This window comes from Sinohyriopsis cumingii, chromosome 4, assembly GCF_028554795.1.
Source record: "Sinohyriopsis cumingii isolate HCF-2022 chromosome 4, ASM2855479v2, whole genome shotgun sequence".
Classification (NCBI taxonomy): domain Eukaryota; kingdom Metazoa; phylum Mollusca; class Bivalvia; order Unionida; family Unionidae; genus Sinohyriopsis; species Sinohyriopsis cumingii.
Genome location: NC_142964.1, coordinates 32483689 through 32490897, shown reverse-complemented (window position 1 = coordinate 32490897; position 7209 = coordinate 32483689).

Sequence of the window (7209 nt, the reverse complement as noted above, 5' to 3'; positions counted from 1 at the left end):
AGGAACCTATTGATTTTAGTGTCAAAAAGTCAAAGGTCAAGGTTACTGTAACCAAAATTTAACAAATGGTTTCTGCTCTTAGCTCGGGTTTTCCACCATCTTTTGTGACCAAACCTTGTGGATGGCTTGCACGTGTGGTATGCAAGAACTACATATATCAGTATATGGATCAGATGGTCATAGGTCAGGGACATAGTGACTGAAAAATATAGGGATCAAATAGTCATAGGTCCAGGACATTATGACTGAAAAATATTGGGATCAAATGGTCATAGGTCAAGGACATCATGTTTCTGTACAAAAGCATTAGTTCTACATCACATACCGAAAGCAAACTTTGTGGATCGCTTGCGTGTTATGGAAGAACGTTGGCTGTTGATTCTGAGATGAAGAAGTTGAAGGTCAATACAAGAAGAAAAAACGGTTTCCACACAAGAACATTAATTCAGTATCACATACTTGTGCCAAATTGATGTCTTGTACTTGGGGGAAGAAAGAATGCTATCAATTTTGGAATCCAAATGTCAAGGTTAGTATGACTGAAGAAAAGAAAAATTGTGTAAAAATATTAGTTATGATTATGCACATTCATCATCTACTGCTCCGGTGGCCTATTGGTTAGAGCGTCCGCCTCGGATGCGGAAGGTCGTGGGTTTGATCCCCGGCCGAGTCATACCAAAGACTTACAAAAATGGTACTAACAGCTGCCTCGCTTGGCGCGCAGCATTAAGAGGTGAGTGTTAGGACTGGTCGGCCTGGTGTCAGGATAATGTGACTGGGTGGGACAACATGCTACATATCTGCGGCATGATGCCCCAGTGCTAGACATCACTATAAACTGTCACACTGCAGACATCGTAGCGATATGACTGAAAAATGGTTAAAGGTACTTTAAAAATCAAAATCACACACACATGCACTTTCATCATCATGTACCTTCACTAATTTTTTTGGATGACTTGCACATTGTCCAAGACAGAAGCTCATTGATTTAGGGGTCAAAAGATTGCACTTGTAGTATGAAAAAGATATATTTCTCTTTTGGTCACAATCTTAAGTGTCAAGGTAATTGTGTCAAAATAAATGGGTTTTGCAGAATAACATAAGAAAATGGATTTTGCACATCATGTTTTTTTTTTCTTCTTAAGACTGCATCCTTTTAGTATAGGTCATGGTCATTGAAATCATTTGGTCAGTAATCTCCAGAGTCAGCCATACCTGCTAGTGTCTTCACTGAGGACTATTAAACATGTAGCATGCATATAATGTGCCATTAACTGTATTTATTTGTTTTTCATCTGGGTTTATTTCAAAACTTATTGGCCATGATTATATGTTCCACCACAACATCGATAGGCCACATAGTGTTTACCCTTATTCATCTGTCAGCTAATGAAGTAAGTTTTTATGCACTGGTCAGTTGAAGGAGTGGAACCTTTTGGTGATGTAAAGAGTTATATCAGAATCAAATCAAGTGTTTGACAATATATAAATCCACATGGAATAGCATAACCCATCCACTCATCATTATTTCCAGTTCCTGGGATACAGATAATTGGCTGTTCCTTGAGAAAACAATTAAATGCATCTTCACAGATTCAAAACAGTTATGGTCACATAGAAATGGGCATCTGTGAATTTAACATGTGACTTGCCGGATGACTATCATCATATGACTATTATGCATGATTCAACGAGACATCAGATTACAAAATGGGAGTGATTAATTGACTGTGTTTTGAGCAATTACGCTTAGAATGTAAAATTAATCCATCCATTTAGCAAATGGCATTGAGCAATAATTAAAGTATTTGGTAGAGGGGAGTATTTAAATTCAACAGTTGGGTTCTTCTGCTATACTTAATTATCAGATTTAGGAAAAGGCCAATGGCAGACCCTTTGCGAACACAATTAAAGAAAAAAAATTGAACACAGAATTTTGCATCAGGACAAACCTATTACGAAATGGAAGATGTTATTAAATGTTTATTTAACATTTTGAATACTAAATATGGATAGGAAATAGTCAAACGTGTACAATGGATGTTCAACAGGATTGAACGTTACATAAATAGGAATCAGATGTTCAGTGGAAGCTCACGTATAGATATGCCAAAATGGGTTCATAACAATAAAGCTTGTGTTGATGTTAAAAATGTAGACAAAAGAACTTTGTTCTGCTTAAGAGTCAGTTTTAAATACTCCTACCCAAAACCTTTTAACTTTGTTGCTACTCAACAAGGCTTGTCCTGTTTTACTTCTGTGATGCACCTTGACAGCAAAGAAAATAACAAAAGGGCAACGAGGCAGCTGTTCTGTCTTTGAATGATGTCTTCAAGATGAATTAAATTACATTAAATCAGAGTAACTGAGAAACGGAAAGTTAGATGCATTGACATGTTGATAATGGTCTAGTCAAGTGCTCGTAAAAGCTACAGAATGTACCATAATATTGGAATAAAAGATCTGTCAAGATTGGCGTCATCAATAATAAATAGGCACCAAAGACAAACGACTCTGTGAAGTGAAGACAACTCAATAGATCTGATACACAGAGACCGAGCAGTTTTAAAATGTAGAAACAGTCATCATCATTTTAATAGTTCCATATCTTGTTTATCGTGATTTTGAATATATTGCCGTGCCAGATAGCACCTGTACTGTTATGGAGGAGTAACATAAAAACCTGAGGCAGAACGGAGTTGCAGATTGCATGTAGCTTAATAATTCCATCTTTTACATGTACCTCACGCCAATCATAAATGTTTCAGACCAGTGGTTTACAGGGATACTGACTGCATTCATGTGTTTTACAACTGGTTTGTTAGGATTTATGATAACAAAAATGGCTTAAAACGAATTGAGACTGAAAAATGCAAAATCTTTTGTATTCACAGTGAAGATGAGAAACATTTTAATTCAGCAAGCACATGCCGTACGTATGAGATATGCATTTAGCGTCATAGATGCATAGACCAGCCTCCTGGATAACGCTTGTTGAGTAGCAACAACACGAGGCTCTGCCTCTGAAGACAACGTTCATGGCTATGGCTACTTAACTAAACTGTACTGAGGTTCTGCTCAGGGCGGTTGTACTTTGAATTTCACATGCACAAAATATATTCAATTATTGATTCACAACTTGTCAGGCTAGGACAGTCATCTATTGATAAATAGTCATCTTCTGATAAATACAGTCATCTGTTAATCAAGACACTTGTTAAAGTGATTCAGATGAGAAGTAACACACATATCAAATAACAACAAAACTTTATTTCATTCACCAGTGACTTCATGGTTCATAAGTTCGTTGTAAAAAGCAAACAATAACGGCGAAAAGGACATTTCTTCGGTTCATGAGCCAGTCTCTTAGAATCTGTCAGAGAAAAGTTTGGGTGCAATAGTATCCAAATATTTGAGGGAAGACATCTACCCATGGACAAGTTTTAAAAATGAGATGAAACAGCTATACCACCCAAAGAAAATGCATACTGAAGTCTACAAAAGATGTTACAAATACTTATATGTCCGCCTAAAAGTGTGTTTGGACTTGCATGTGAAGTGCAGAAAGAGTCCTGTCTTAACTTTTGTATCCGTTTCTACATTTCTTCCGTTCACCTGTCTCTTACAGTTTTGTGTATTTTGCCGATTACCGTGTGTACTCGCTTATAAGACCAGTCCTACTACTGAAAACTGCACAGACCCAGATCTACCATCGGATAATGTGCCGGCAAATCAGGGTCTGTGCAGTTTGTTAGGAGTTATCAGTAGAACAAACAGCATAGACCCTGATCTGCAGGCGCATTATGCTATGACTGATCATGACTTTTGTTATTTGCAGTTTGACTCTTTCTTATAACCAAGTATGTACAGCAAGTATGTATTATTTTATAAAGGTGATTTTGGTTTTTAGAATAGTTAAGTTTCTCATGAAGCTTGTATTATATGAGCCTGGCCATGAATTATCATATAATTTTAGATGCTCACGCTATCATTCGAAAATTTCATTTTAAGAAAATTTTGGGGTTTCGAGAGGACGGACAGACGATATAAAGGTGTTTTGCATTATTTATTCCATTTCGGAAATGTTGTTCTTGAAAAGCGATCATTTACTATGCAATTGCTTTTTTCTAACAACTTGAGAGAAAAAATGATCTGGTTTGATTTACTGCATTATAGGTTTTCTTTGATTCGATACAAAATGGTTAAACTATTTCATCATTATTACATTGGGCCTTTTATTCGTTTTTTTTTCTTCTTCTTCTTCTCGTCATTCAATTTGCAGCAGTTGTCGAACCAAATAATTTCATATAAGATGTAAATTGTTCAATTTGGGGGAACAATCCTTGTCAACTCGCTCCCACTTATATCCCCCATTATGCGACATAACCGGGGCTGTTCATACGACTTCATCGTATGACGTCATATTAACAGCCCCTCTTATGTTATCTTATTATCACAATAGCTTAAGACACATTCAGTATAAGACTGGTAACAACCGAGAGCGTTGGTGTATCTTTTTTTTTAAATAATACTTTTCTTGTTTTTCTTTTTTGTTATTGTTTTTTTTTTGGGAGGGGGGTGTTTTATTTTGTTTTTGTTTAATTTTTGTGCTGCTTGGTTCCAGACTTTAGCGTGGTTCCGTGAGATATTCACTATACAAGGGTCTAATAAATAGCTTCGGTCAAACCCTGTACAAATGAAACTTTCCAAAATTATCTAAACTCAAAAGTGCGATCATTTCAAGACAAACTATTTAAAGCTTAGAAGGACATATTTGAAAACCACTGCCAGTGCCTGAGGCTTGGCTCGATAAACCAACAAATATTTCTGTTCGCTGGTACCCGACCCAAAATCACCACCACCTAGTCCATGTATCATTTGTTGTCATCTTATTATCACAATAACTAAAGACTCACTTCATCTCCACAGCCAGCCAAATCTCATTACCAGACTTTTGGATTCGCCAACAACTGCAAAACATTTTTGGTTGTTGTTGTTGAGTTTAATTATAGTGGCGTGCGCACAATTGTGCATGTGACACTATTTTCTGACTGCACCGCAGCCTGCTAGTTGTTCCTGGGGAAGGGGGTGGTGCCACCTCCCCCAGGCTTTTATGGATTCAAGGAACCCTGATAGTTTGGCCTCAATCTGTGGGTCCATAAAGGTCCCTACAGTTGAATGGTTGGCTGTCATTAGTGGGAAGGAGAGCTCGGGAACGGTCCTGCTTGCTTTACACCGCTGGTTTCATATTGCATTTGCCTGGTGTTTCTTGCAATTTTTTTAAATTTTTTTTTTCGATTTTTTTTCTTCTTCAAAATGTTCTAAAAGGAGGGGGGATGTTCTATGCTGTTTTTAGAGGTTCTTAGTAGAAATCATGTATGAAGAGAGATTTTCAAGGTTATTATGGTATTACTAGTCGAGGTGTTTAGGGTGTGTTTCCTACGTTATGTTATTTATAAGTTTTTAGATATTACCTCTTTAAGTTATTTATTAATTAATGTTTTTAGAGATTGAATGTTATTTATACTTTATTTAGCAAGAGGCCGGAGTCCTAGCCGATTACACGGTTCGTTAAGGACATCTAGGACCGGAATCCTAGCTGATTATTCGGTTCGTTAAGGACATCTAGGACATCCGATTTTGCGGTTTCCTTAGTTTTTTTATAGGTGCTTCGTAAGTGAATTATTTATTAATACTTTTATAAAATTGAAAGATATGTTATGGGTTTTTATGTGGTGGCTTCTAAATTTATTTAGCTAGTTCCTGGGTCTTTTGGTTTTGTGGGGATAGTAATTATATTTTGTTCCTAAGTCCTGCTGAGTCTATGAATTGATTTGTATTTTTATATGCTGATTGTTTATTTTTATTAGAGTCCATAAGTAACTCTGGGTATGTGTATGGTGATCCAATCTCTTTTTGGTTTTTGATAAATATTTACCTAGCGGGTTGATATTTTGGGCATATATTGAATACGTGGTGTAGATCTTCGGTGGTGTGGCAGTTAAAGCAGTTAATGGTTGCTGGTTTGGGTCCTATAAACCTTCCAAAACTGCTTGCTAGTTTAGTTTTTTCCAGTTATTATCCTGTTTATGGTTTTCTGTTCTAAATAGGTACCCTTAGGTAGCTGTATGTTCCTATCTACGTTTTTTGAGGGTTTCATGGTGCTTTTTACCTTTTGTGGAGGAGTTCCAAAAATCTTGCCATGTTTGGTCTATATATGTTTGTGCGAAGGTTATTGCTTCTGTAGAGCTATAGTTAAGCTTGATAGAGTTTTGATCTCCTAGTTTGGTTTTTGCAACTTTGTCTGCAGTTTCGTTGCCAGAGATTCCAGTGTGCGACGGTATCCACATGAGCTCGACTAATTGATGTGCTGTGGTGATATCGTCGATTAATTGGCATGCTCTGTCGAGGAATTGTTCCCTAGAGTTTGTATTGCGATTTTGGATCGATTTGATAACGCTTAGGGAATCGCTTATAATGACTGCTTTAGGTATTTGGTTGTCTTTGATCCATTGTAGTGATTCAAGTATAGCCCAGAATTCAGTGGTGTAAATGGAGCAATAGTCAGGTAATCTGGATCCCGTTTGTATATTGAATTCAGGGATGACTATTGCTGCTGCTGTTCTTCGTGGGTTGTTTGTTTTTGATCCATCGGTATATATTTTAACATAGTCCGGGTATTTTTGGTTGATTTCGTTTACCAGTACAGGTTTTAGTAAGTTTTCTTGTCTTTTTTTATTGCCTAATTTGGTAGCTTCAATGTTAATCCTCGGTGGTTTTTGTAACCATGGTGATTTGTTCTGGTCTGTATTGTTTGTTACCTGTTTTTTTAAGTAGAGGTATCTTTTCTCTTAGTTCAAGGATTACTTTGCCACTTGGTGATTGGTATGATTTTGGGTTATTATAGACCTTATTTATAGCTATTTTGGTGGGATGGTTGTCTGGGTGGGTATCTAATCGAATGGAGTATCGGAGGAGCAGTTCTTGCCTACGTAATTTTAAGGGTAGTTCTCCTGTTAGTGTTTGTAATTCTTCTAATGATGTTGAGGGGAGCGTTCCTGTGCATAATAGTAAGGCTTTTCTCTGGACAGTGTCAAGTTTTTGTAGTACAGGTTGCTTAGCCGAGATATATGCTTGGCAACCGTAATCCAGTTTTGATCTAATTAGGGTTTTATATATCGTGAGGAGGGTTTCCTGGTTGGATCC